We start from the raw sequence: 25,773 nt of genomic DNA on the forward strand, positions 1-25,773 counted from the left end.
ATTATATAATGACGCAAAGTATGCGAATAGTTTTCCTGACAAAGTTTACATTTAGTCAAATCTACATCAGCAAATGATACAAATTCCCAGAGGTACTTGTAGCCGAACCTAAGCCTAGCAGTGGAAGAAGCTGGAAAATGCGACCTTGGCTTGCAGACGGGCTGACTGCTGAGACCTGGCAACTGGTCATCTTAGGGGGTATATAAGGCAATGTGTATTATTGCTCCACACACACTCAGCCAAGTAGTCGGTTATCCAGCCTCACTATCTCTTCCTTAAGGTACAGTAGCAATGCTTAGTAATATTAGTAGTTCTATTACATCAATAGAGCTCTTATTGAATTACACCTAATATTTCAAGACATAGCTCAATAGACAATATATTTAAGAAATATCGGTATTTATATGAATGTTTATTTTGCAGTGATCTATCAGCCCAGTGCATCAACCCAAGATGAACTTCCTCCGTGCCTTGGTAGTGCTCCTGGTCGTGGTGGTCTCCCTGGCCACGGTCACCAACGCTAGTCCATTATTTGGTCTTTTTGGTGGTCGTCGAGGTCGAGGTGGTCGTTCACGCTCTAGGTCTTCCGGTGTCGGAACCCGGGAGGTCCCAGACCCCTACGCCTACGCCGCCCCACAATTCGCCGGTGCCTTCCCTGTATTCCCCAACTTCGTCACTGGAGTTGGTCGTTGAGACATTCTTGAGAACATCGTGTTTCTCTACGATGTACCAACTGCATAAGTCACTGTGCCGTACGGTGTTCTCTTGACTGAGACTCCGACGAGGCATTAAGGCGCCAACCAGGCCATCTTAGGCCGCCACTACATGGCACCTGGTCTAGGGGTACCTAGGCCTCCACATGCTTCACCCTGGTGAGTGTGAGTGCCAGATGGCCCCACATACCTCATCAACCTGATGAGTGTCAGTGAGTGCCAAATGGCTCCGTTTATGGAGGTACTACACCCCGAGACCAACCTTCCCCACAGGCCGGAAGTGTTGCAGAGTCGAGAGAAAAATCTTCAGATTGTCTCCTGACTGGTGACGAAATCCGACAAATTTTGGCTGTTTATTGAGTTTAGTCACGAGACGAGAGAAGTCGCCCAGTGCGAGTCTTTCGTGTGGCTCATCATCATGTGTGTTTCTGAGAGTGTTTTGCTGCGAGTAGACCCAAGTCTGGCTCCCAGCTGACAGTTCACAGCTGCGAGTAGACCCAAGTCTGGCTCCCAGCTGACAGTTCACAGCTGCGAGTAGACCCAAGTCTGGCTCCAAGCTGACAGTTCACAGCTGCGAGTAGACCCAAGTCTGGCTCCCAGCTGACAGTGCAGAGCTGTGACCGGACATACGTCTGGCTTCCAGCTGGCTCCTTCAAGCAATGCTTGAAATTTACTTTTATCTGTGATAATTACTTTTCTAATAACATAGAATAATAAGTTAGGCTTTGCTGTTAATAAGAAATAACACTTAATCTTGTAATCTAAATCTTGCAAATGTATAATAAATATTTTTGTACACAAATCACAAATCCCATTTTATATTTATCCTTCATAAGACCACAATAGCTAGGGATATATATACAAAGAACGGTATACCCCATTAGCAGTGTCGAGTATATACCCCATTAGCAGTGTCGAGTATATACCCCATTAGCAGTGTCAAGTATATACCCCATTAGCAGTGTCGAGTATATACCCCATTACAGTGTAGAGTATATACCCCATTAGCAGTGTCGAGTATATATACTGAGAGTTTACTTTAGTTCTGCTCCATGTCTAGGACAAAAAGTATGCGTGTTGGTGGCCGTAATAACCTTCCATATGACAGAATGGCCTAAAGCCCAACTCCAATCCAATCCACCATTGACCTTACAGGTCGAGCGCCAAATGGCTGATAAAATTTACCAAGAATGAAAGTATGTGAGCAATGTCACATACAGCTGAGTTGGGAAACAAACGATGGTGGTATGGATGCTGTTGGTCACGCACAAACAGGCTGGTTTGACTCACAAACCTGTCACGCACTTGTGACGCACCTGTGACTTGCATAATAGTTGGTGGCCAGACACAGCTGGGTCTGGCCACCAACTATTGGGTGGCCGTACCAGCTCGACACTCGCGCCATTTTCACAGAGGGATCTCAGCAAGCCATTAAAGTTCTTTCTGTCTTTAACAGTGTATAGGTATAGACACCCCCAGTGCTACCTTACGTTGAGGTTACCTTGAGGTGCTTCCGGGGCTTAGCGTCCCCGCGGCCCGGTCGTCGACCAGGCCTCCTGGTCGCTGGACTGATAAATACTCAGGTCCCACCGAGACTCGAACTCGGATTGTTGGATTCAGAGTCCAAAGTGCTAACCATTACACCATGGGACACGTGCTTGAGGAAGGTGGGATGGCCAGACACACCAGTGCTTGAGGAAGGTGGGATGGGCAGACACCCCAGTGCTTGAGGAAGGTGGAATGGGCAGACACACCAGTGCTTGAGGAACATGGGATGGGCAGACACCCCAGTGTTTGAGGAACATGGGATGGGCAGACACACCAGTGCTTGAGGAAGGTGGGATGGGCAGACACCCCAGTGCTTGAGGAAGGTGGAATGGGCAGACACCCCAGTGCTTGAGGAAGGTGGGATGGGCAGACACACCAGTGCTTGAGGAAGGTGGGATGGGCAGACACCCCAGTGCTTGAGGAAGGTGGGATGGGCAGACACCCAGTGCTTGAGGAAGGTGGGATGGGCAGACACACCAGTGCTTGAGGAAGGTGGGATGGGCAGACACACCAATGCTTGAGGAAAGTGGGATGGGCAGACACACCAGTGCTTGAGGAAGGTGGGATGGGCAGACACACCAATGCTTGAGGAAAGTGGGATGGGCAGACACACCAGTGCTTGAGGAACATGGGATGGGCAGACACCCCAGTGCTTGAGGAAGGTGGGATGGGCAGACACACCAGTGCTTGAGGAAGGTGGGATGGGCAGACACACCAGTGCTTGAGGAAGGTGGGATGGGCAGACACACCAGTGCTTGAGGAAGGTGGGATGGGCAGACACACCAGTGCTTGAGGAAGGTGGGATGGGCAGACACACCAATGCTTGAGGAAAGTGGGATGGGCAGACACACCAGTGCTTGAGGAAAGTGGGATGGGCAGACACACCAGTGCTTGAGGAAGGTGGGATGGGCAGACACACCAATGCTTGAGGAAGGTGGGATGGGCAGACACACCAGTGCTTGAGGAAGGTGGGATGGGCAGACACACCAGTGCTTGAGGAAGGTGGGATGGGCAGACACCCCAGTGCTTGAGGAAGGTGGGATGGGCAGTCACCCCAGTGCTTGAGGAAGGTGGGATGGGCAGACACACCAGTGCTTGAGGAAGTGGCACATGTCAATGAGCCAGGAAGTGCAACATGCAAACACGTTGCCAGAGGCTTGATAACATCCTTTATCCATGTCCAAAACTATTTTAAAATTTAAGGTTTATTTGTTATATATTTACCATTAATAATGTACTTCATCAGGATCTTGTTGAAGACAGTTATAGAAAACAAGAAATAGTGAATGAATGCCAAGGTTATGATGGAAACTTTGTTTACAATTAATCTATATATAACCGCGAGGTCTGCGTTATTTCGTTCATATAAATAATGCTTATTATTTAATTATTCTGATGGGTCAACGTCTAAATAATAATGTCTTAAGACCTAATAGAGCACCTTACACTTGTTTACTAACCGACCAATTCAATTTCTTTCTTTATTATGCACCCCATACTTATCCTGTGGGCGGTGGTGTAAAGGATTACAGAGGCACATAATCGGTTCAGGAACTGAACCCTCTAGTTCGTTTAGCTAAGCAATAACAATTTTTGACGCTAGTTACAAAATTATTAATGTTATATATACATGTACACATTCTCATACATACATGTACATATATATATACGTGTACATATATACATACACATACATATTTAATCACCCACTCTAGTACACACATCAATAATCTTTTGTGTCACAAGTGATTCAACAAGAGGCTCACAACAGTCACTATACATCTATGGTGAGTCACACAGTTACTAGTCTTGCTGCACACCCACCCAACTGGGCGGCAACTTTACAGTCATGTGCATGCATTACCTACAGTAAACAAATTTTGGATACTTCGCTAAGATTTCGGGCAGCACATCATTATGAATGAAGTTCTTACACATTTCTTGGACACTATTGATGGTGTTATCTCTAAATTCCGCGATTTTTTCACATTCCATTATATAATGACGCAAAGTATGCGAATAGTTTTGCTGACAGAGTTTACATTTAGTCAAATCTACATCAGCAAATGATACAAATTCCCAGAGGTACTTGTAGCCGAACCTAAGCCTAGCAGTGGAAGAAGCTGGAAAATGCGACCTTGGCTTGCAGACGGGCTGACTGCTGAGACCTGGCAACTGGTCATCTTAGGGGGTATATAAGTCAATGTGAATTATTGCTCCACACACACTCAGCCAAGTAGTCGGTTATCCAGCCTCACTATCTCTTCCTTAAGGTACAGTAGCAATACTTAGTAATATTAGTAGTTCTATTACATCAATATAGTTCTTCTTGAATTATACCTAATATTTCAAGAAATAACTCAAAAGACAATTAGTTTAAGAAACGTCGGTATTTATATGAATGTTTATTTTGCAGTGATCTATCAGCCCAGTGCATCAACCCAAGATGAACTTCCTCCGTGCCTTGGTAGTGCTCCTGGTCGTGGTGGTCTCCCTGGCCACGGTCACCAACGCTAGTCCATTATTTGGTCTTTTTGGTGGTCGTCGAGGTCGAGGTGGTCGTTCACGCTCTAGGTCTTCCGGTGTCGGAACCCGGGAGGTCCCAGACCCCTACGCCTACGCCGCCCCACAATTCGCCGGTGCCTTCCCTGTATTCCCCAACTTCGTCACTGGAGTTGGTCGTTGAGACATTCTTGAGAACATCGTGTTTCTCTACGATGTACCAACTGCATAAGTCACTGTGCCGTACGGTGTTCTCTTGACTGAGACTCCGACGAGGCATTAAGGCGCCAACCAGGCCATCTTAGGCCGCCACTACATGGCACCTGGTCTAGGGGTACCTAGGCCTCCACATGCTTCACCCTGGTGAGTGTGAGTTCCAGATGGCCCCACATACCTCATCAACCTGATGAGTGTCAGTGAGTGCCAAATGGCTCCGTTTATGGAGGTACTACACCCCGAGACCAACCTTCCCCACAGGCCGGAAGAGTTGCAGAGTCGAGAGAAAAATCTTCAGATTGTCTCCTGACTGGTGACGAAATCCGACAAATTTTGGCTGTTTATTGAGTTTAGTCACGAGACGAGAGAAGTCGCCCAGTGCGAGTCTTTTGTGTGGCTCATCATCATGTGTGTTTCTGAGAGTGTTTTGCTGCGAGTAGACCCAAGTCTGGCTCCCAGCTGACAGTTCACAGCTGCGAGTAGACCCAAGTCTGGCTCCCAGCTGACAGTTCACAGCTGCGAGTAGACCCAAGTCTGGCTCCCAGCTGACAGTTCACAGCTGCGAGTAGACCCAAGTCTGGCTCCAAGCTGACAGTTCACAGCTGCGAGTAGACCCAAGTCTGGCTCCCAGCTGACAGTGCAGAGCTGTGACCGGACATACGTCTGGCTTCCAGCTGGCTCCTTCAAGCAATGCTTGAAATTTACTTTTATCTGTGATAATTACTTTTCTAATAACATAGAATAATAAGTTAGGCTTTGCTGTTAATAAGAAATAACACTTAATCTTGTAATCTAAATCTTGCAAATGTATAATAAATATTTTTGTACACAAATCACAAATCCCATTTTATATTTATCCTTCATAAGACCACAATAGCTAGGGATATATATACAAAGAACGGTATACCCCATTACTCGTGTCGAGTATATACCCCATTAGCAGTGTCGAGTATATACCCCATTAGCAGTGTCAAGTATATACCCCATTAGCAGTGTCGAGTATATACCCCATTACAGTGTAGAGTATATACCCCATTAGCAGTGTCGAGTATATACACTGAGAGTTTACTTTAGTTCTGCTCCATGTCTAGGACAAAAGGTATGCGTGTTGGTGGCCGTAATAACCTTCCAGATGACAGAATGACCTAAAGCCCAACTCCAATCCAATCCACCATTGACCTTACAGGTCGAGCGCCAAATGGCTGACAGAATTTACCAAGAATGAAAGTATGTGAGCAATGTCACATACAGCTGAGTTGGGAAACAAACGAGGGTGGTATGGATGCTGTTCGTCACGCACAAACAGTCAGGTTTGACGCACAAACCTGTCACGCACTTGTGACGCACCTGTGACTGGCATAATAGTTGGTGGCCAGACACAGCTGGGTCTGGCCACCAACTCTTGGGTGGCCGTACCAGCTAGACACTCGCGCCATTTTCACAGAGGGATCTCAGCAAGCCATTAAAGTTCTTTCTGTCTTTAACAGTGTATGGAATATAGACCCACCAGTGCTTGAGGAAGGTGAGATGGGCAGACACACCCGTGCTTGAGGAAGGTGGGATGGGCAGACACCCCAGTGCTTGAGGAAGGTGGGATGGGCAGACACAACAGTGCTTGAGAAAGATTGGATGTGCAGACACCCCAGTGCTTGAGGAAGGTGGGATGGGCAGACACCCCAGTGCTTGAGGAAGGTGGGATGGGCAGACACATCAGTGCTTGAGGAAGGTGGGATGGGCAGACACCCAGCGCTTGAGGAAGGTGGGATGGGCAGACACACCAGTGCTTGAGGAAGGTGGGATGGGCAGACACACCAGTGCTTGAGGAAGGTTGGATGGGCAGACACACCAGTGCTTGAGGAAGATTAGATGGGCAGACACCCCAGTGCTTGAGGAAGGTGGGATGGGCAGACACTCCAGCGCTTGAGGAAGATTAGATGGGCAGACACCCCAGTGCTTGAGGAAGGTGGGATGGGCAGACACACCCGTGCTTGAGGAAGGTGGGATGGGCAGACACACCAGTGCTTGAGGAAGGTGGGATGGACAGACACACCAGTGCTTGAGGAAGGTGGGATGGGCAGACACTCCAGCGCTTGAGGAAGGTGGGATGGGCAGACACCCCAGTGCTTGAGGAAGATTAGATGGGCAGACACCCCAGTGCTTGAGGAAGGTGGGATGGGCAGACACACCAGTGCTTGAGGAAGGTGGGATGGGCAGACACACCAGTGCTTGAGGAACATGGGATGGGCAGACACCCCAGTGCTTGAGGAAGGTGGGATGGGCAGACACACCAGTGCTTGAGGAACATGGGATGGGCAGACACCCCAGTGCTTGAGGAACATGGGATGGGCAGAGACACCAGTGCTTGAGGAACATGGAATGGGCAGACACACCCGTGCTTGAGGAAGGTGGGATGGGCAGACACACCAGTGCTTGAGGAACATGGGATGGGCAGACACCCCAGTTCTTGAGGAAGGTGGGATGGGCAGACACACCAGTGCTTGAGGAACATGGGATGGGCAGACACCCCAGTGCTTGAGGAACATGGGATGGGCAGAAACACCAGTGCTTGAGGAACATGGGATGGGCAGACACCCCAGTGCTTGAGGAAGGTGGGATGGGCAGACACACCAGTGCTTGAGGAACATGGGATGGGCAGACACCCCAGTGCTTGAGGAACATGGGATGGGCAGACACACCAGTGCTTGAGGAACATGGGATGGGCAGACACCCCAGTGCTTAAGGAAGGTGGGATGGGCAGACACACCAGTGCTGGAGGAACATGGGATGGGCAGACACCCCAGTGCTTGAGGAAGGTGGGATGGGCAGACACACCAGTGCTTGAGGAACATGGGATGGGCAGACACACCAGTGCTTGAGGAAGGTGGGATGGGCAGACACACCAGTGCTTGAGGAAGGTGGGATGGGCAGACACACTCGTGCTTGAGGAACATGGGATGGGTAGACACACCAGTGCTTGAGGAAGGTGGGATGGGCAGACACACCAGTGCTTGAGGAAGGTGGGATGGGCAGACACACCAGTGCTTGAGGAAGATTGGAATGGCAGACACCCCAGTGCTTGAGGAAGGTGGGATGGGCAGACACACCAATGCTTGAGGAAGGTGGGATGGGCAGACACCCCAGTGCTTGAGGAAGATTGGATTGGCAGACACACCAGTGCTTGAGGAAGGTGGGATGGGCAGACACACCAGTGCTTGAGGAAGGTGGGATGGGCAGACACACCAATGCTTGAGGAAGGTGGGATGGGCAGACACACCAGTGCTTGAGGAAGGTGGGATGGGCAGACACACCAGTGCTTGAGGAAGGTGGGATGGGCAGACACACCAGTGCTTGAGGAAGGTGGGATGGGCAGACACCCCAGTGCTTGAGGAAGGTGGGATGGGCAGACACCCCAGTGCTTGAGGAAGGTGGGATGGGCAGACACCCCAGTGCTTGAGGAAGGTGGGATGGGCAGACACACCAGTGCTTGAGGAAGGTGGGATGGGCAGACACCCCAGTGCTTGAGGAAGGTGGGATGGGCAGACACCCCAGTGCTTGAGGAAGGTGGGATGGGCAGACACCCCAGTGCTTGAGGAAGGTGGGATGGGCAGACACACCAGTGCTTGAGGAAGTGGCACATGTCAATGAGCCAGGAAGTGCAACATGCAAACACGTTGCCAGAGGCTTGATAACATCCTTTATCAATGACCAAAACTATTTTAAAATTTAAGGTTTATTTGTTATATATTTACCATTAATAATGTACTTCATTAGGATCTTGTTGAAGACAGTTATTGAAAACAAGAAATAGTAAATGAATGCCAAGGTTATGATGGAAAATTTGTTTATAATTAATCTATATATAACCGCGAGGTCTGCGTTATTTCGTACATATAAATAATGCTTATTATTTAATTATTCTGATGGGTCAACGTCTAAATAATAATAATGTCTTAAGACCTTATACAGCACCTAACACTTGTTTACTAACCGACCGCAGCCGGGAAATGCGACCTTGGCTTGCAGACGGACTGACTGCTGAGACCTGGCAACTGGTCATCTTAGGGGGTATATAAGGCAATGTGTATTATTGCTCCACACACACTCAGCCAAGTAGTCGGTTATCCAGCCTCACTATCTCTTCCTTAAGGTACAGTAGCAATGCTTAGTAATATTAGTAGTTCTATTACATCAATAGAGCTCTTATTGAATTATACCTAATATTTCAAGACATAGCTCAATAGACAATATATTTAAGAAATATCGGTATTTATATGAATGTTTATTTTGCAGTGATCTATCAGCCCAGTGCATCAACCCAAGATGAACTTCCTCCGTGCCTTGGTAGTGCTCCTGGTCGTGGTGGTCTCCCTGGCCACGGTCACCAACGCTAGTCCATTATTTGGTCTTTTTGGTGGTCGTCGAGGTCGAGGTGGTCGTTCACGCTCTAGGTCTTCCGGTGTTGGAACCCGGGAGGTCCCAGACCCCTACGCCTACGCCGCCCCACAATTCGCCGGTGCCTTCCCTGTATTCCCCAACTTCGTCACTGGAGTTGGTCGTTGAGACATTCCTGAGAACATCGTGTTTCTCTACGATGTACCAACTGCATAAGTCACTGTGCCGTACGGTGTTCTCTTGACTGAGACTCCGACGAGGCATCAAGGCGCCAACCAGGCCGTCTTAGGCCGCCACTACATGGCACCTGGTCTAGGGGTACCTAGGCCTCCACATGCTTCACCCTGGTGAGTGTGAGTACCAGATGGCCCCACATACCTCATCAACCTGATGAGTGTCAGTGAGGGCCAAATGGCTCCGTTTATGGAGGTACTACACCCCGAGACCAACCTTCCCCACAGGCCGGAAGTGTTGCAGAGTCGAGAGAAAAATCTGTAGATTGTCTCCTGACTGGTGACGAAATCCGACAAATTTTGGCTGTTTATTGAGTTTAGTCACGAGACGAGAGAAGTCGCCCAGTGCGAGTCTTTCGTGTGGCTCATCATCATGTGTGTTTCTGAGAGTGTTTTGCTGCGAGTACACCCAAGTCTGGCTCCCAGCTGACAGTTCACAGCTGCGAGTAGACCCAAGTCTGGCTCCAAGCTGACAGTTCACAGCTGCGAGTAGACCCAAGTCTGGCTCCCAGCTGACAGTGCAGAGCTGTGACCGGACATACGTCTGGCTTCCAGCTGGCTCCTTCAAGCAATGCTTGAAATTTACTTTTATCTGTGATAATTACTTTTCTAATAACATAGAATAATAAGTTAGGCTTTGCTGTTAATAAGAAATAACACTTAATCTTGTAATCTAAATCTTGCAAATGTATAATAAATATTTTTGTACACAAATCACAAATCCCATTTTATATTTATCCTTCATATGACTACAGGTGCCAAGGATATATTCATAGAAAGGTATATCCCTTTACTCGGAGTATATACACCGAGAGTTTATCTTAGTTTTGCTCTACGTGTAGGACAAAAGTATCAAGAAACTCACACAGACTGTTCACTTGCACACTGAATTGTGCCATCCCCGGTAAATTCAACCGTAGTGTGACTGTATGGGTTTATATACAACTCAGCCTCCTGTGTAGATAGTACTTTTTGTAACTATATGGACCATCGTACACACATGGTTGTGATGGACTATTAGATAGTAGAACTAGGTACTATTTTCTTTTATGAGTCCGGAAAAAATCAAGCTAAAAACCAAACTTAAAATATTCCTAGGCAGAATATAACACATAAATGTACTATATTAGGTCTCAGATAGCGTATATTAGGCCTAACAAGGTTAGGTTAGGTTATCTTTGCAATGGTTCAAAAACTTTTCCGGTTTGTACAAATTTAATAGTACCAGTTTCTACTTTCTAATTGTCTTTAACGTCGGAATATGTACTATGGTCCTCATCGTTACTATAAGTACTATCTAAACAGGAGGATGGGCTGTTCTATATGCTAGGAGAGCGGCTAGTGGGAATAAACCCCAAGACTAGTTCCCAGCTGACAGTTTATAGCTGAGAGTAGACCTAAGTCTGGCTCCCAGCTGAGAGTAGACCCAAGTCTGGCTCCCAGCTGGCAGTTTATAGCTGAGAGTAGACCTAAGTCTGGCTCCCAGCTGAGAGTAGACCCAAGTCTGGCTCCCAGCTGGCAGTTTATAGCTGAGAGTAGACCTAATTCTGGCTCCCAGCTGAGAGAAGACCCAAATCTGGCTCCTAGCTGAGAGTAGACCCAAGTCTGGCTCCCAGCTGAGAGAAGACCCAAATCTGGCTCCCAGCTGAGAGCAGACCCAAGTCTGGCTCACAGCTGGCAATTCACAGCAGCGAGTGGACGTCGTCTAGCTCCCAATTGATTTTCCAAGCAACGCTGAAATAATTGAGTTTCACATGCTTTTGCTTTTTTATATATAAAAATAAGTTCAAGCAACGTTTACCATCAGTAACACTGAGACGTCTGTGACTGATCACTTGCACGTCCATGCAATAAATATATGTTAAACCCACCACAGATAATACCGTCTCAATTATTTATAATTTATGGATGAGGTTTTGGTGTGTAGGTATGTCAGGAGAAGCGCCGACACAGATGACAAGGTGAGAGCGCTGATGTCTTAATTTTTGTATAGAACTTGGAAGATGTTTAATCACACACCTCTCAGTAATAAGTCAACTCTCAGCCAAGCGCAGTAAGAATGTCAAGCGCAGTAAGAATGTCAAGCGCAGTAAGAATGTCAAGCGCAGTAAGAATGTCAAGCGCAGTAAGAATGTCAAGCGCAGTAAGAATGTCAAGCGCAGCAAGAATGTCAAGCACAATAAGAATGTCAAGCACAATAAGAATGTCAAGCACAATAAGAATGTCAAGCACAATAAGAATGTCAAGCGCAATAAGAATGTCAAGTGCAATAAGAATGTCAAGCACAATAAGAATGTCAAGCGCAATAAGAATGTCAAGCGCAATAAGAATGTCAAGCGCAATAAGAATGTCAAGCACAATAAGAATGTCAAGCGCAATAAGAATGTCAAGCGCAGCAAGAATGTCAAGCGCAGTAAGAATGTCAAGCGCAGTAAGAATGTCAAGCGCAGCAAGAATGTCAAGCGCAGTAAGAATGTCAAGCGCAGCAAGAATGTCAAGCGCAGTAAGAATGTCAAGCGCAGCAAGAATGTCAAGCGCAGTAAGAATGTCAAGCGCAGTAAGAATGTCAAGCGCAATAAGAATGTCAAGCACAATAAGAATGTCAAGTGCAATAAGAATGTCAAGCACAATAAGAATGTCAAGCACAATAAGAATGTCAAGCACAATAAGAATGTCAAGTGCAATAAGAATGTCAAGTGCAATAAGAATGTCAAGCACAATAAGAATGTCAAGCGCAATAAGAATGTCAAGCGCAATAAGAATGTCAAGCGCAATAAGAATGTCAAGCACAATAAGAATGTCAAGTGCAATAAGAATGTCAAGCACAATAAGAATGTCAAGTGCAATAAGAATGTCGAGCACAATAAGAATGTCAAGCGCAATAAGAATGTCAAGCACAATAAGAATGTCAAGCGCAGCAAGAATGTCAAGCACAACAAGAATGTCAAGCGCAATAAGAATGTCAAGCGCAATAAGAATGTCAAGCGCAGCAAGAATGTCAAGCGCAGCAAGAATGTCAAGCACAACAAGAATGTCAAGCGCAATAAGAATGTCAAGCACAATAAGAATGTCAAGTGCAATAAGAATGTCAAGCACAATAAGAATGTCAAGCACAATAAGAATGTCAAGCACAATAAGAATGTCAAGCGCAGCAAGAATGTCAAGCGCAGCAAGAATGTCAAGCACAACAAGAATGTCAAGCACAATAAGAATGTCAAGCACAATAAGAATGTCAAGTGCAATAAGAATGTCGAGCACAATAAGAATGTCAAGCACAATAAGAATGTCAAGCGCAATAAGAATGTCAAGCGCAATAAGAATGTCAAACGCAGCAAGAATGTCAAGCACAATAAGAATGTCAAGCGCAATAAGAATGTCAAGCGCAATAAGAATGTCAAACGCAGCAAGAATGTCAAGCGCAGCAAGAATGTCAAGCACAATAAGAATGTCAAGCACAATAAGAATGTCAAGCGCAGCAAGAATGTCAAGCACAATAAGAATGTCAAGCGCAATAAGAATGTCAAGCGCAGCAAGAATGTCAAGCACAATAAGAATGTCAAGCGCAATAAGAATGTCAAACGCAGCAAGAATGTCAAGCGCAGTAAGAATGTCAAGCGCAGCAAGAATGTCAAGCACAATAAGAATGTCAAGCGCAGCAAGAATGTCAAGCACAATAAGAATGTCAAGCGCAATAAGAATGTCAAGCACAATAAGAATGTCAAGCACAATAAGAATGTCAAGCGCAGCAAGAATGTCAAGCACAATAAGAATGTCAAGCGCAATAAGAATGTCAAGCGCAATAAGAATGTCAAGCGCAGCAAGAATGTCAAGCGCAGTAAGAATGTCAAGCACAATAAGAATGTCAAGCGCAATAAGAATGTCAAGCGCAGCAAGAATGTCAAGCGCAGTAAGAATGTCAAGCGCAATAAGAATGTCAAACGCAATAAGAATGTCAAGCGCAGCAAGAATGTCAAGCGCAGTAAGAATGTCAAGCGCAGCAAGAATGTCAAGCACAATAAGAATGTCAAGCGCAATAAGAATGTCAAGCGCAATAAGAATGTCAAGCGCAATAAGAATGTCAAGCGCAATAAGAATGTCAAGTGCAATAAGAATGTCAAGCGCAGCAAGAATGTCAAGCACAATAAGAATGTCAAGCGCAATAAGAATGTCAAGCGCAGCAAGAATGTCAAGCACAATAAGAATGTCAAGCGCAATAAGAATGTCAAGCGCAATAAGAATGTCAAGCGCAGTAAGAATGTCAAGCACAATAAGAATGTCAAGCGCAGTAAGAATTTCAAGCGCAGCAAGAATGTCAAGCACAATAAGAATGTCAAGCGCAATAAGAATGTCAAGCGCAATAAGAATGTCAAGCGCAATAAGAATGTCAAGCGCAATAAGAATGTCAAGCGCAGTAAGAATGCCAAGCGCAGTAAGAATGTCAAGCGCAGTAAGAATGTCAAGCGCAATAAGAATGTCAAGTGCAATAAGAATGTCAAGCGCAATAAGAATGTCAAGCGCAATAAGAATGTCAAGCGCAATAAGAATGTCAAGTGCAATAAGAATGTCAAGCACAATAAGAATGTCAAGCGCAATAAGAATGTCAAGCGCAATAAGAATGTCAAGCGCAATAAGAATGTCAAGCGCAATAAGAATGTCAAGCGCAATAAGAATGTCAAGCGCAATAAGAATGTCAAGCGCAATAAGAATGTCAAGCGCAATAAGAATGTCAAGCGCAGCAAGAATGTCAAGCACAATAAGAATGTCAAGCGCAATAAGAATGTCAAGCGCAATAAGAATGTCAAGCGCAATAAGAATGTCAAGCGCAATAAGAATGTCAAGCGCAATAAGAATGTCAAGCGCAGCAAGAATGTCAAGCACAATAAGAATGTCAAGCGCAGTAAGAATGCCAAGCGCAGTAAGAATGTCAAGCGCAGTAAGAATGTCAAGCGCAATAAGAATGTCAAGTGCAATAAGAATGTCAAGCGCAATAAGAATGTCAAGCGCAATAAGAATGTCAAGCGCAATAAGAATGTCAAGTGCAATAAGAATGTCAAGCACAATAGGAATGTCAAGCGCAATAAGAATGTCAAGCGCAATAAGAATGTCAAGCACAGTAAGAATGTCAAGTGCAATAAGAATGTCAAGCGCAATAAGAATGTCAAGCGCAATAAGAATGTCAAGCACAATAAGAATGTCAAGCGCAATAAGAATGTCGAGCGCAATAAGAATGTCAAGCGTAATAAGAATGTCAAGCGCAATAAGAATGCCAAGCGCAATAAGAATGCCAAGCGCAATAAGAATGTCAAGCGCAATAAGAATGTCAAGCGCAATAAGAATGCCAAGCGCAATAAGAATGCCAAGCGCAATAAGAATGTCGAGCGCAATAAGAATGCCAAGTGCAATAAGAATGTCGAGTGCAATAAGAATGTCAAGCGCAATAAGAATGTCAAGCACAGTAAGAATGTCAAGTGCAATAAGAATGTCAAGCGCAATAAGAATGTCAAGCGCAATAAGAATGTCAAGCACAATAAGAATGTCAAGCGCAATAAGAATGTCGAGCGCAATAAGAATGTCAAGCGCAATAAGAATGTCAAGCGCAATAAGAATGTCAAGCGCAATAAGAATGCTAAGCGCAATAAGAATGTCAAGCGCAATAAGAATGTCAAGCGCAATAAGAATGCCAAGCGCAATAAGAATGCCAAGCGCAATAAGAATGTCGAGCGCAATAAGAATGCCAAGTGCAATAAGAATGTCGAGTGCAATAAGAATGTCAAGCGCAATAAGAATGTCAAGCGCAATAAGAATGCCAAGCGCAATAAGAATGTCGCGTGCAATAAGAATGTCAAGCGCAATAAGAATGTCAAGCACAATAAGAATGTCAAGCGCAATAAGAATGTCGAGTGCAATAAGAATGTCAAGCGCAATAAGAATGTCAAGCGCAATAAGAATGTCAAGTGCAATAAGAATGTCGAGTGCAATAAGAATGTCAAGCGCAATAAGAATGTCGAGCGCAATAAGAATGTCGAGTGCAATAAGAATGTCAAGCGCAATAAGAATGTCAAGCGCAATAAAAATGCCAAGCGCAATAAGAATGCCAAGCGCAATAAGAATGTCGAGTGCAATAAGAATGTCAAGCGCAATAAGAATGTCAAGCGCAATAAGAATGTCAAGCACAGTAAGAATGTCAAGCGCAGTAAGAATGTCAAGCGCAATAAGAATGTCAAGCGCAATAAGAATGTCGAGCGCAATAAGAATGTCGAGTGCAATAAGAATGTCAAGCGCAATAAGAATGTCGAGCGCAATAAGAATGTCGAGTGCAATAAGAATGTCAAGCGCAATAAGAATGTCAAGCGCAATAAAAATGCCAAGCGCAATAAGAATGCCAAGCGCAATAAGAATGTCGAGTGCAATAAGAATGTCAAGCGCAATAAGAATGTCAAGCGCAATAAGAATGTCAAGCACAGTAAGAATGTCAAGCACAGTAAGAATGTCAAGCGCAATAAGAATGTCAAGCGCAATAAGAATGTCAAGCGCAGCAAGAATGTCAAGCACAATAAGAATGTCAAGCGCAGTAAGAATGCCAAGCGCAGTAAGAATGTCAAGCGCAGTAAGAATGTCAAGCGCAATAAGAATGTCAAGTGCAATAAGAATGTCAAGCGCAATAAGAATGTCAAGCGCAATAAGAATGTCAAGCGCAATAAGAATGTCAAGTGCAATAAGAATGTCAAGCACAATAAGAATGTCAAGCGCAATAAGAATGTCAAGCGCAATAAGAATGTCAAGCGCAATAAGATTGTCAAGCACAATAAGATTGTCAAGCGCAGTAAGAATGTCGAGTGCAATAAGAATGTCAAGCACAGTAAGAATGTCAAGCGCAGTAAGAATGTCAAGCGCAATAAGAATGTCAAGCACAGTAAGAATGTCAAGCACAGTAAGAATGTCAAGCGCAATAAGAATGTCAAGCGCAATAAGAATGTCAAGCGCAATAAGAATGTCAAGCACAGTAAGAATGTCAAGCGCAGTAAGAATGTCAAGCGCAGTAAGAATGTCAAGCGCAGTAAGAATGTCAAGCGCAATAAGAATGTCAAGCGCAATAAGAATGTCAAGCACAGTAAGAATGTCAAGCACAATAAGAATGTCAAGCGCAATAAGAATACCAAGAGTAATAAGAATATCACAACAAAACAAAATAATATCGAGAATAACAGGAATATCAAAGTTTTGTTACATACCCGAATGTTTATTTTGGTAACGCGGCCACAACATCAATGACCATCACGTTACCAAAATACTTAATGATCAATCATTTAAGGGTCTCGGTAGTACAGTTAGGCTCGTTCGCGACTCGTAATCGGGAATCCTGGGTTGGAATCCCAGGCGGGACAGAAATGGTTGGGCACGATTCCCTTTTACCTAATGCCTCTGTTCACCTAGCAAACAATAGGTATCCAGAAGTTAGTCAACTGTTATGGGGTTGCATCCTGGAGAGGGTCAGATTATATTGAGGTCACCTTGCGAGGTCACCTTCTGCAGTTACTTTCATTCTCATGTTTTCATATCCAATTAATACACACCTCACCCAAAACATTTGTGTCATACCACCTCACCCAAAACGAATATAAGAATGATGTATGTGATGTGTAAACAAGCCTTTTTGAATGCAAGAAGCCCTTACGAAACGCTTATAGGCGTCAGACCAAAAATAAAAAGAGTAAAAAATTAATTTTGGAGAGTTAATTGTTCAATTACCCTCGACAGTGAAGAAAAACGTAAGAAATGTTGAGATTCGGATTAGAATTATTAATCTTACCCTTTCGGTCATATTCAACAACATATGTTTATAAGAAAGACTGCTACCAAAATATACTAATATATATATATATATATATATATATATATATATATATATATATATATATATATATATATATATATATATATATATATATATATATATATATATATATATATATATATATATATATATATATATATATTATTAAATATGACCGAAAAAGTAAGATTAATAATTCTAACACGAATTTTCTCAATCTTTCGTACATTACGCTTCACTGTTGGAGGTAAATCAAAAATCACTTCTCCAAAATTCATTTTTATTTCTAGTCTGACGCGACACGGGCGCGTTTCGTAAAACTTATTACATTTTCAAAGACTTCACAAATACACAACTGATTAGAACGTATCTCTGATTTTATATCTACATTTGAGTGAGGTGGGAAGGGTGATGTGGCATTAACACAAGACAGAACAGGAGGGGATATTAATAGGGTATTAAAAGTATCAACACAAGACAGAACAGAAACAATGGGTATTGAATAGAAGTGTTTGTAGAAAGCCTATTGGTCCATATTTCTTGATGCTTCTATATTGGAGCGGAGTCTTGAGGTGGGTAGAATATAGTTGTGCAATAATTGGCTGTTGATTGCTGGTGTTGACTTCTTGATGTGTAGTGCCTCGCAAACGTCAAGCCGCCTGCTATCGCTGTATCTATCGATGATTTCTGTGTTGTTTACTAGGATTTCTCTGGCGATGGTTTGGTTATGGGAAGAGATTATATGTTCCTTAATGGAGCCCTGTTGCTTATGCATCGTTAAACGCCTAGAAAGAGATGTTGTTGTCTTGCCTATATACTGGGTTTTTTGGAGCTTACAGTCCCCAAGTGGGCATTTGAAGGCATAGACGACATTAGTCTCTTTTAAAGCGTTCTGTTTTGTGTCTGGAGAGTTTCTCATGAGTAGGCTGGCCGTTTTTCTGGTTTTATAGTAAATCGTCAGTTGTATCCTCTGATTTTTGTCTGTAGGGATAACGTTTCTATTAACAATATCTTTCAGGACCCTTTCCTCCGTTTTATGAGCTGTGGAAAAGAAGTTCCTGTAAAATAGTCTAATAGGGGGTATAGGTGTTGTGTTAGTTGTCTCTTCAGAGGTTGCATGACGATTTACTATAAAACCAGAAAAACGGCCAGCCTACTCATGAGAAACTCTCCAGACACAAAACAGAACGCTTTAAAAGAGACTAATGTCGTCTATGCCTTCAAATGCCCACTTGGGGACTGTAAGCTCCAAAAAACCCAGTATATAGGCAAGACAACAACATCTCTTTCTAGGCGTTTAACGATGCATAAGCAACAGGGCTCCATTAAGGAACATATAATCTCTTCCCATAACCAAACCATCGCCAGAGAAATCCTAGTAAACAACACAGAAATCATCGATAGATACAGCGATAGCAGGCGGCTTGACGTTTGCGAGGCACTACACATCAAGAAGTCAACACCAGCAATCAACAGCCAATTATTGCACAACTATATTCTACCCACCTCAAGACTCCGCTCCAATATAGAAGCATCAAGAAATATGGACCAATAGGCTTTCTACAAACACTTCTATTCAATACCCATTGTTTCTGTTCTGTCTTGTGTTGATACTTTTAATACCCTATTAATATCCCCTCCTGTTCTGTCTTGTGTTAATGCCACATCACCCTTCCCACCTCACTCAAATGTAGATATAAAATCAGAGATACGTTCTAATCAGTTGTGTATTTGTGAAGTCTTTGAAAATGTAATAAGTTTTACGAAACGCGCCCGTGTCGCGTCAGACTAGAAATAAAAATGAATTTTGGAGAAGTGATTTTTGATTTACCTCCAACAGTGAAGCGTAATGTACGAAAGATTGAGAAAATTCGTGTTAGAATTATTAATCTTACTTTTTCGGTCATATTTAATAATATATGTCTACAGGAAAGACTGCTACCAAAATATACTAATATATATATATATATATATATATATATATATATATATATATCGCAGACCTTAGGAGGATGGAAGACAGAATAGGTGACATCGATGCCCACGATGCTTTTTATCTCCTCACCAAATGCCTATCCCTTCCGAGGCTAACCTACTTTCTGAGGTGCGCCCCATCTTACAACAACCCAAAGCTTGACGAGTATGACCTCCTACTGAAGACCATGCTGGAAAAAGTTGTTAACCTCTCTCTCAACGAATGCCAGTGGAAACAAGCCACTCTTCCTGTCAGGCTCGGTGGCTTGGGTGTCCGCACCGCCACCCAAATTGCAGTCCCAGCCTTCCTGTCTTCCTCCTCAGCATCAGATGACCTGGTTAAGGAAATTCTACCTGACACCCTGAGTGATGTAGCGGGGATACAGGACCCCCACTACACGGAATGTGACACGAAATGGGGTGCCATGACAGACCCAGCACTCAGACCAGCCATGCCGAAAGCCAAGAAACAATCCAGTTGGGACAGCCCCATTGCAGACAAAGAAGCCACAGCTTTGCTGGAGGCAGCAACAACCCCCAGTGATCGTGCACGCCTCACAGCTGTGCAGGCTCCCCATGCAGGGGACTTCCTTCTGGCAGTCCCTATGTCTGCGACAGGCACACGTCTTGATCCGCAGGAGCTCCGTATTGCAGTCGCTCTCCGCCTTGCTGCCCCTATCCACACTGTTCACAGGTGTATTTGCGGCGAGGCAGATGCTGACGAATATGGATTGCATGGCCTGCACTGTGGAAAATCGGGTGGTTGGCACACTAGACACGACGAAGTCAACGACATCATTAAAAGAAGCCTTGCCTCTGCTCAGTGTCCAGCGGAGAGAGAGCCCCGCAACCTACTGAACCGTGACTCTGTTAGCTTTGCCGGCCGACCAGACGGAATCACACTGCGTCCGTGGAAGGGTGGCAGGCAGTTAGCATGGGACTATACTTGCGTATCCACCCTGGCAACGACATACATCACCCTCTCTGCCGGCACGGCAGGAGCCGCAGCGACACACAGAGAAAAACAAAAGTCAGTCAAGTACAGGCAATTAGATCAAAGGTACAATTTCGTTCCAATAGGGTCTGAGACCCTAGGCCCATGGGGTGAGAGTGCAAGAAGGTTTCTTAAGGATCTTGGTTCCAAGCTCATTGACACCACAAGAGACCCTAGAGCAGCAAGTTTTCTCTTTCAGCGCCTCAGTGTCGCGATCCAGAGGGGAAATGCCCGCTGCATCCTCGGTTCCTGCCCGGCGTCGGAGGAGTTCGAGGAAATCTACAGCCTCTAGGAAGCGAACTTTTTCTTGTGTCCTCTTAATGTTCATTTTTTGTATAAAATCAGATATGTAACTGTATAACCTTGCATAATAAAGTGTACATCATAATAAAAAAAAAAAGGGGGTGGTAGGAGAAGTGAACACTCTTTCGTATTCAGAGTTAAATGTCAAGTTTTTCCCTGAGTGCTCTGTGTTCCCTTCTCTGAGGCTGTGGGTCCCTATAATTACACCAGTGGTGGTACCCCCCTATATATATATATATATATATATATATATATATATATATATATATATATATATATATATATATATATATATATATATTGTGACGGTAACGCGTTGGTGTTCGGCTGTTTAAGGCTAGGGGTATGGCCTCGTCACATAGTTATAAAAAAAAAAGAGAAAACTGGAACTTCGTCTGTGGTAAGGTAAGGAGAAGACACACAAAACACAAGTAAACTTTAACAATGAAATTTTAATTACGTTAAATAAATCAAAACATGAAAAAATGGACAAACAAATTCTTATAATAAAATCAATCAATCAAAATAATGAGAATACTTAAATGACACAATGAAAAGTTACGTTAAGGCAAAATAACAAGAAGTGCAACACAAAATTAAATGGGAGGTGCTGGAATATTGGCTTTAAGCTATCACCTCTCTCAGTACACGCTAACGTCTAGCTGGGAGGAGTGATAACCACGAAAGCACTGAACATTCTGAGGTCTGAGGTCGTGGCGACCCCAGACATCAAGTAGTATGGGGGGGGGGCGAGTGCAGGTGCAGCCAGGCCGGCGACCAATCAGCGGGGCCGGTAGCGATCAACGAGTAGTTTGGCGGTTTGAGTCTGAACAGGTGTCTCTGGCTGCAACGTTTTGCGCTCTGGCAAACCTTGCTGGTGTTGTTGTCGTTGTTGGACATTCTTCCATAGTAGTATTATATAATTTCAACGACGTAATTATGGAGGGAAGAGCAGGCTCAATCTCTTGAAGGAGATTATCGTCACAATATATATATATATATATATATATATATATATATATATATATATATATATATATATATATATATATATATATATATATATATATATATATATATATATATATACTCAACCTGCCTGTCCCCGACAAAACCGAATTATAATTGAATTATGAGTTTTGGATAGGCAGAAGTGCTCAAAGCAATTCCCTGAGTCATCCAATGAAGTTTGTCTACTGAAATGTAATGTTATTATATTTGGAAGAAGTTAAGAGTAGACATGAGGGCGAGCCACCACAACCCGTTCTCGCAAATTTGCGAGAACGGGTTGGCCACCAGGAAGCCCGGGAAGACCCTGGCTACTGCATCAGGAAGTGCTTCACATCCTCACCCTGTCACTCGCTGCATCACAACTGCACCTCAAAGCGTCTCACCGAGAATTTACACAAGTTACATGCTCTCGTTTTCACTTGATAATTAATCTGAACGCAGTTTTCAAGCATCACGGGACTAAACGTCACCATCACTAGGGGAGGGTAGCACCCAGTCGGAGACAGGGGTACATATCCGGCAGGGTGATGGGGATATCCAGTACCGATATCTGTGAATGGGTATGGATATATAAATTATGGATATCATGGAATGGGTATTGATATATCAGGTCGGGGACGGAATAAAGATGAGGTGTAAAGCATAGTGAACGCAGTCAGTGGTAGTTCTACGTTCTCATATTCTCCTATCTCGTCAATAACCATACCCATAGGTGCTTAACCTAACTAAACGCGAGACGAGACCATAATCCTTAGCGTCACACCGATGAAAAAAAAAAAGAGCTGCGAAAATAATACAACTGTTGCTCATATGTATTTAGTGTTACCGTCAGCGTAGCTCACATATTTGCAGGATATATTCCCAGAGAAAATACTTGCAATAATACTCCAATTAGTGGTCACAGAATTTGAGATACGATAAATATATAAATGTCATCAATTAAATGACGAAGGCAGAGAAATTTGACCTTGGCTTCGTTCTGTGTCTGGCTAGACATGGCAAGTGCTTATCTTGGCGGGTATATAAGAACATGTTGAGTATTTCCTCAACACACACTCAGCCAAGCAGTCGGTGATCCAGCTTCACTATCTCTTCTTCAAGGTATATATATATAGCTTGCTAAACTATGCTAGGACAATAGTGCTTCAGAATTTGTCACATCTAAATTACAGTCATATTTACATTTAAATATTACAGTAGTTATAAGAATAAACATCATAAGAAACTACATGACATCGCATTTATATATGAATGTGTTTATTTTTGCAGTGATCTATCAGCCCAGTGCATCAACCCAAGATGAACTTCCTCCGTGCCGTGGTAGTGCTCCTGGTCGTGGTGGTCTCCCTGGCTACGGTCACCAACGCTAGTCCATTATTTGGTCTTTTTGGTGGTCGTCGAGGTCGAGGTGGTCGTTCACGCTCTAGGTCTTCCGGTGTCGGAACCCGGGAGGTCCCAGACCCCTACGCCTACGCCGCCCCACAATTCGCCGGTGCCTTCCCTGTATTCCCCAACTTCGTCACTGGAGTTGGTCGTTGAGACATTCCTGAGAACATCGTGTTTCTCTGCGATGTACCAACTGCATAATTCACTGTGCCGTACGGTGTTCTCTTGACTGAGACTCCGACGAGGCATTAAGGCGCCAACCAGGCCGTCTTAGGCCGCCACTACATGGCACCTGGTCTAGGGGGTACCTAGGCCTCCACATGCTTCACCCTGGTGAGGGTGAGTGCCTGATGGCCCCACATACCTCATCTACCTGATGAGTGTCAGTGAGTGCCAAATGGCTCCGTTTATGGAGGTACTACACCCCGAGACCAACCTTCCCCACAGGCCGGAAGAGTTGCAGAGTCGAGAGAAAAATCTGTAGATTGTCTCCTGACTGGTGACGAAATCCGACAAATTTTGGCTGTTTATTGAGTTTAGTCACGAGACGAGAGAAGTCGCCCAGTGCGAGTCTTTCGTGTGGCTCATCATCATGTGTGTTTCTGAGAATGTTTTGCTGCGAGTAGACCCAAGTCTGGCTCCCAGCTGACAGTTCACAGCTGCGAGTAGACCCAAGTCTGGCTCCCAGCTGACAGTTCACAGCTGCGAGTAGACCCAAGTCTGGCTCCCAGCTGACAGTTCACAGCTGCGAGTAGACCCAAGTCTGGCTCCAAGCTGACAGTTCACAGCTGCGAGTAGACCCAAGTCTGGCTCCCAGCTGACAGTGCAGAGCTGCGAGTGGACGCAAGTCCGGCTACCAGCTGGCTCCTTCAAGCAACCCCTTGAAATAATTTTATATTATCTGAATGTTTCCTTTTATATTCACAGAAGTCTAAGTTGTGTTTCAGCCGTTACAAGCAGTAACATCGAGGCTTCTGAATATTTATTTCTTGTAAATCTTTGCAATAAATATTTATTAAACTGATCAGGCATATTATTTTTTTATATTTTTAATATTTCAGCGAATGTTTTGTTTACGAATGTAGGCAAGGACCAACACCATCGTGTACTTAAATGTCATCTTACAACTGGTAATATTTAATGTATTGATTAAACTTGAACGTATATAGTACTGGGTGCCGGGCGATGCTTGGATCTGTCAGTCTATCTGTCTCTCATCTGTCCATCTATCTATCCGTTACTCTATTTCTCCATCCATCTATATATATATCCATCCATATATCTTTTTTCTCCATCCTCCCATCCATCTCTCTATTCATCTATCCATTCGTCTACCTATATATCCATATATCCATCTATCTATCAACCTTCTATCCATCCATACATCTATCCATCTATCTAACTGTCAATCCATCTAATCATCATCTTTCTTTCCATCTGCATTTCTTTCCTTCCATGTATTTATGCATTTATCTACCCATTTATTCATCCACCTACCCATCCATTATCCATCTACCTACCCATCCGTCTATCCATCCATCTGTCTATTCATCTATCTTTCTATCGATCCATGCATTTATCTATCTATCCATTAACCTATCTCTTTCTATCCATGCATCTATCACTCCATACATTCATCCAACTATCCATCCATCTGTCTATTTATCCATCTATCTATCCTCTTCGAATAATTCATGAAATCGTGCGGGTAAACAGGAGTATCATAAACTCTACGGAAAACACATCCCCGATTTAATTTCAGACTGAAAATCGATCGTGGGAGAGAGGGTTTCACACTATATTTCTTCAACTATTCAACTTAGGCGTACCTCGACCACTCTATATCCGTCCTGTGCCCCAGATCATCCTCCCCTGCAAATTTTAGTGAGATTAGCCCTAATCGTCTGGCCTCCAACTTTGGACAGACAGACTGACTGACACTCTCTTAAAGAGTATATTAAGGAAGTGGGGTTGCCTGGTGTTGCCCGGGTCTGTCTCCCCTCTCTCTCTACCTATCTGTATCTATCTCTACCTATTTCTCTAACTAGCTATCTTTCTCTCTTGCTATCTAGTTATCTAGCTATATCTCTGTCATGCTATATCTCTTTCTAACTATATCTCTATCAAGCTATATCTCTATCTAACTATATCTCTATCTAGTTATATCTCTATCTCTCCTCGTCTTCCCCCGTCAACCACTGAAACGAATGTATGGATCTCAGATGCTTTGCTTTCCTTCTCTTATCTTCTCTTAATTTTTCAATTTTTTTTATTAACACAATTATATACATATGCATTTGTGCAACTGCCCTAGACTACATGAAGTGGGAGTACAGAGTGTGTCAAGCACTAGCTACGTGAGGCTACAAATCCCCATCACACAGGTTGATTAGTCATACAGACCACGGAGGAAGAATTGAAATAGGAATTTCCTTAAGTACTTTCGTATATTAGTACATCTTCAGCAAGAATGATTTACAGGTCAAGTATTGGACATATATAGGCAGGAGTGAGAGGTGATGTGATGTGAGGTACAATGAAAAATGAATGGGAATTAGGTGGACACAAATATGAGCCGCACAAGAACTGCAGAAGGCCTATTGGCCCATGCGATGCAGCTCCTATTCCTACCCACCAATAGGCCCCCACATGGACAATAATAACATA

The 25,773-nt window shown here is 44.0% G+C and overlaps 4 long non-coding RNA genes and 1 other non-coding gene across 5 annotated transcripts; 4 read left to right on the plus strand and 1 right to left on the minus strand.

The window, feature by feature from the left end:
- Positions 1–92: 92 nt before the first annotated feature.
- Positions 93–1,522, plus strand: LOC123757821 (uncharacterized). The gene is made up of 2 exons (XR_006772812.2): positions 93–280; positions 424–1,522. It is a non-coding gene; the product is annotated as an uncharacterized lncRNA (long non-coding RNA).
- A 772-nt stretch (positions 1,523–2,294) lies between these two features.
- TRNAQ-CUG (transfer RNA glutamine (anticodon CUG)) lies at positions 2,295–2,366 on the minus strand. Its single transcript has one exon. It is a non-coding gene; the product is annotated as a tRNA-Gln (tRNA).
- A 2,084-nt stretch (positions 2,367–4,450) lies between these two features.
- On the plus strand, positions 4,451–5,819 carry LOC123757822 (uncharacterized). The gene is made up of 2 exons (XR_006772813.1): positions 4,451–4,534; positions 4,678–5,819. It is a non-coding gene; the product is annotated as an uncharacterized lncRNA (long non-coding RNA).
- A 3,225-nt stretch (positions 5,820–9,044) lies between these two features.
- LOC123757823 (uncharacterized) lies at positions 9,045–10,325 on the plus strand. Its single transcript, XR_006772814.2, has 2 exons — positions 9,045–9,126; positions 9,270–10,325. It is a non-coding gene; the product is annotated as an uncharacterized lncRNA (long non-coding RNA).
- Positions 10,326–22,767: 12,442 nt separating this feature from the next.
- Positions 22,768–24,130, plus strand: LOC123757824 (uncharacterized). The gene is made up of 2 exons (XR_006772815.1): positions 22,768–22,821; positions 22,990–24,130. It is a non-coding gene; the product is annotated as an uncharacterized lncRNA (long non-coding RNA).
- Positions 24,131–25,773: the final 1,643 nt, after the last annotated feature.

The sequence above is a fragment of the Procambarus clarkii genome, chromosome 40 (assembly GCF_040958095.1).
Source record: "Procambarus clarkii isolate CNS0578487 chromosome 40, FALCON_Pclarkii_2.0, whole genome shotgun sequence".
In the NCBI taxonomy this organism is placed as follows: domain Eukaryota; kingdom Metazoa; phylum Arthropoda; class Malacostraca; order Decapoda; family Cambaridae; genus Procambarus; species Procambarus clarkii.